The 5155-nt window shown below is 42.8% G+C and overlaps 1 pseudogene; it reads right to left on the bottom strand.

The window, feature by feature from the left end:
- Nucleotides 1–2273: 2273 nt before the first annotated feature.
- The window catches only part of LOC117949726, a 6412-nt pseudogene continuing 3530 nt past the window's right edge, over nucleotides 2274–5155 (bottom strand).

The raw sequence follows: 5155 nt of genomic DNA, 5'->3' as shown, positions 1-5155 counted from the left end.
GGGGGGGGGGGGGTTAAGGAGAAAACTCCAGGAAACAGGTGTTCATGTCCTGGAGACGTTAAGGAGAAAACACAAGACTTCCCCCAGGAAACAGATGTTCATGTCCTGGAGAAGTTAAGGAGAAAACACCAGACTTTCACCAGGAAACAGGTGTTCATGTCCTGGAGAAGTTAAGGAGAAAACACCAGACTTTCACCAGGAAACAGGTGTTCATGTCCTGCAGAAGTTAAGGAACATCCATTCCTAATTCCTAATTTTAGTCTCAATAATTCCTAATTTCTGCTTTTCTAACTCAACCATTAGGTATAATTTCCTATAAACAAGGTTTATTGACCATAAATTCCAAAAATAACTGATACTAAAGTTAATAAGTTATTGTTACGTAGTGTTGAAAAGGTCAAAAAAATGTTGAAAATAGAGGCAAAAACGCAAGAAAAAGTTAGTTTAGGAAGCAACAATCAATCCACAATCACACACCTGACTGGAGACTACTGAGAGTAACGACACACACACACACACACACACACACACACACACAGACACACACACACACACACACACACACTCTTTTATCTTTCCTTTTTGCCTAATTGCCTGAAACCAGATTCTGAGTAATCGTGACCAAACCCAGTCTGAACCATTAAATGAACGGTTAACAATGTGAAGACCAGAGTCCCACACTGTAAATGTGTTGACATGATTTTTGCCCCACACACACACACGCACACACACACACACACACACACACACACACACACACACACACACACACACACGTTTCCTCCCTGTCTATAGAGAGATACTGAAGTGCAGCGAGCTGCTGGAAACAACAAGTGGAAACTCAGAGCAGCGTTAACGTGAAACAGACGGGAGATCAGCCTGAAGGTCAGACAGGGAACAACACAGACAGACAGACAGACAGACAGATGGAGAGACAGACAGACAGACAGACAGACAGACAGGTAGACAGACAGACAGACAGACAGACAGACAGGTAGACAGACAGACAGACAGACAGACAGACAGACAGGTAGACAGACAGACAGGTAGACAGACAGACAGACAGACAGACAGACAGACAGACAGACAGACAGACAGACAGGTAGACAGACAGACAGACAGGCAGGTAGACAGGTAGACAGACAGACAGACAGACAGACAGACAGACAGACAGACAGACAGACAGACAGGTAGACAGACAGACAGACAGACAGACAGACAGACAGACAGGTAGACAGACAGACAGACAGACAGACAGACAGACAGACAGACAGACAGACAGGTAGACAGACAGGGAACAACATAGACTTATATTTCTCTTTATTAATACTTTTGGAATGTCTCCCGCAAGGAAATTTACAGCACCAGTTTTCAGCAAGAAGAATACAGAATAGACAACAATATAAAGATAATAATAATAACAATGAGAACCTTTGGCTATAAAAAAGACAGTTACCCTAACCCCCTAACCCCAAAAAACCACTAACCCCTAACCCCTAACCTCCAACCCCCTAACCTCCAACCCCCTAACCTCCAACCCCCTAACCTCCAACCCCCTAACCTCCAACCCCCTAACCCTAACCCATAAATTCTAAAGGAGCCAATCGTGACCAAGTTAGTCTGAAAGTGTCTGCAGAAAAGAAACCCTGAACTCAGCGTTGGGATTCTGAATGAACAGGAAGTCTCTGTCACACCCAAAAAAAGACCAAAGCAGAAGGAACAACATCGACTCGGAGAAAAACAGAGAAACGTGACAGCCCTGAGAAAATAAACTGCTCTGAGATCAATTCAACCACAGAACAAATAACCAGACTGGAGACTACAAATATAACGAAGGTCTGAGTCCTTAAATGTCCCGACACTCAAACTAGAGAACATGTTGAAAACAGCCAGTCACAAATGCTGAGATGTCTCAGACGGCTGCTAACGTCCCATATTATAAAAAATACACTTTTTCTGGGATTTGGGGCTTATTCTGTGTCTCTGGTGCTTCCACACACACTTGGATAAAAACATCCATGGTCCATCCAGTTTCTGAATGTCCTCTGATCCGGTTTCTGAATGTCCTCTGATCTGGTTTCTGAATGTCCTCTGATTCGGTTTCTGAATGTCCTCTGATCTGGTTTCTGAATGTCCTCTGATCCGGTTTCTGAATGTCCTCTGATCTGGTTTCTGAATGTCCTCTGATCCGGTTTCTGAATGTCCTCTGATCCGGTTTCTGAATGTCCTCTGATCCGGTTTCTGAATGTCCTCTGATCCGGTTTCTATATAATAATGGACACCCCGTCGGGCATTACCTAATACATATTTATTTTATATTTTTTGGGTTTTCTTTCAACCAAAATTGTAAAAAAACAATAATTTGGATGGTTCCCTACGACGCTTTTCACAGCTAAAATAATTGATCAGTTCACTACTTTAATTCATTTTTTTTCTTCAATTTTATAGCATTTGAAAAAAATGAAAAGTAATTGAACATTGAAAAAAGTGTCAAAAATGTCAGTGAAAGATATGAGAACACTTCTAATATCTTTAAAACGTTTTATGACCCATCAAGGATCCAAAGTTCACCTCACCGTGTAATATTACAACAGGTTGCTGATCTTCCTGTAATTTAACCACTCTCTGAATCCCCGTCCTTAGATTTTAATTCTCATGAAGAGCTACTTGTTCATTGACTTTAATCAGTTGTGAAATTTGTGTGAAAATGGAGAAAGCTTTCTCCACTAAAGTTGACTAAATGTCAACTATCATCATTATTTGATACTGTTAGAAAAGAAAATTGATTCTCGTGGATGTTCTGTGGCCTCGTTTCCAGTGATTTTATGAACTGAACATTTTGTTCTCCTCAGTGACCGACAGGAGAGATGATCAGAGGGGCAGAGTTTTTACCACCGTTGTTAGGTTCGGGACTGAAGTATGGGAGGAGTTTCCCAGTCAAGGAGCAGCCAGTAAAGGAGAAGATAAGAGCTGCAGCATCAACGTCATAGAAGGAGACCAGACCCTCGTCATAATCCACAAACACCCCCACCTTCTGAGGAGGAGACTTCAGGGACAGCAGGACAGCAGGGCCAGCACACGCTTTGTATTCATTTCCATTTCTTAACACTATCGTCCAGTAACCATTCTGAGGGCTCAATGTGATTTGTCCCTTCCTGTTGACCGACTCTCTGGCCACTCCTAAATCCCACGCAGTCTTTCCTTTAACCTGAACCTCGAAATAAAACCTTCCTGAAGAGAAACTCTGCTTTGCCAAGACAATCAAATATTTAGAGAATCTTTCTGGATTGTTTGGGAGATTCTTCCTCACATCACCATGATTAACTTGTTTTCCATCTTCAGACAGGATGAGTTCAGGATGTGCTGTATCAGGATCAAGAGTCACATCCACTTCATGCTGCTGGACTTTCTTCATTTCGACCTGAAACAGCTTCTTCATGTGTTTTCTGAGCGTCTCCTCCAGCTGATTCACAGCTCTCACCACAGTCCCCTCATATGAAGGTGGACGGACGTTGACTTGTGTCCAGTCCTTGGTGGGTGGAACAGCATTCAGGGAGGTGAAGCTCTTGAGAAGGTGGAGGTGGTCTTCAGACTGTAGGAGCTGCTCCACCTCAGTGCTTCTCTTCTGCAGCTCAGAGATTTCCTGTTCCAGCTCTGTGATGAAGCCTTCAGCTGGTTGCTTTGTCTTTTTCTGCTTCTCTTGGATCGTCTTAATGAGCTCGGCCTGGCTTCTCTCAACAGACTCCTTCAGAGCGCTGAAGACCAGAACACCTTCTGCTATCTCTCTGTCAGCGTCTTCATCACTGAGCTCCACCGAGTGTTTGATCTCCTGAATCTTCAGCCGTCTCTTCTGGATCATCTGCAGAAGTTCACCCCCTGTCTTCCACAGTTCTGCTTTCTTTGCTCCATATTCTTCCTTCTGAGGACCAACAAGATGTTTCTTTTGGTCTGAAACCTTCCAGGCTATGAAGACACACAGCAGACACAGCAGGAAGAACATCCAGGTCATTCTTTTGGTTCACGGGGAACTTCTTTTGGTTTCTGTTGAGTTGACTGTCTGAACTGAGCAGCCATCTCTGAGATGAAAGTGTTGACCGTCAGCTCAGGTTTGATGTTAAAATCCTTTTTACAGTTGGGACACTGATAGGGAACATCAGTGTCCCAGTGTTTATTGATGCAGGTTTTACAGAAGTTGTGTCCACATGGTGTGCTGACTGGATCAGTGAACACATCCAGACAGATGGAGCACAGGAACTGATCTTCAGTCAGCAGACAGCTGGCAGCAGACATATCGACACTCTGAGGACCAAAAGTGTGGAAAAATAAAAATGTCATAACTTCAGAAGCCCTGAAAGACAAGGTAGAAACAAATGGTGGGGAGTGTTGGCCAAGATTTAAGATTATCTCCGTACCTAAGTAGATTTCTTCTTCTAATGTGCACATTCAAACATAACATCTGAGTGGAAAAGACTGTAGATGTAAGTCATTAACTGGGGAAGTTCTGGGCATCATCCTATGTCAAATGTATGCAAGTTAGTGCATATTAATGTGGAGATGGTGATGATGTTATTATAAGCCACTGTATTCTCCTATAGTAGAGAGAGAGAGAGAGAATTAGACACTCCTGTATTCACCTGTAGTGTTGAAACAAAGAGAGGTAATTAATTCAATTACTCCATTAACAAGTTACCAGGGACATACACACAAACCAAAAATACAAGAAATATACCAGGATAGATAGTTTTATAATTCGTACCTACTGGATCTTTTAACTTTGAGAAAAGCTACTGCTCCCCCCACGGCCCCCCGATATGGACCTGAAGCATTGCTCCTGAGTGTAACTTCCTGTCCGAGTAGAGCTCAGGTTATGCGTTTAGACCGGTTAATTATAGAATAGAATAAACACAGTAAATATATGTAATAATATGATCAGCTGGTCTGTCTTACAAAGGCCGACAGCAGGAAGTACAGAAACAGGGAGGCTGAGAGGAAAGAGTTCAAAAATGTCAATGATCTTTGAGCTTTTGTAATCAATAAAAGATCAAATCAGACCCGGGACTCTACGTGGACAACTCAGAGGGAAGCTAAGCTAGGCTAGTTAGCTTTTAGCAGACGACTCAAAGGGAAGCTAAGCTAGGCTAGTTAGCTTTTAGCA

This window comes from Etheostoma cragini, chromosome 8, assembly GCF_013103735.1.
Source record: "Etheostoma cragini isolate CJK2018 chromosome 8, CSU_Ecrag_1.0, whole genome shotgun sequence".
In the NCBI taxonomy this organism is placed as follows: domain Eukaryota; kingdom Metazoa; phylum Chordata; class Actinopteri; order Perciformes; family Percidae; genus Etheostoma; species Etheostoma cragini.
This window is presented reverse-complemented; position numbering and strand designations above follow the sequence as displayed.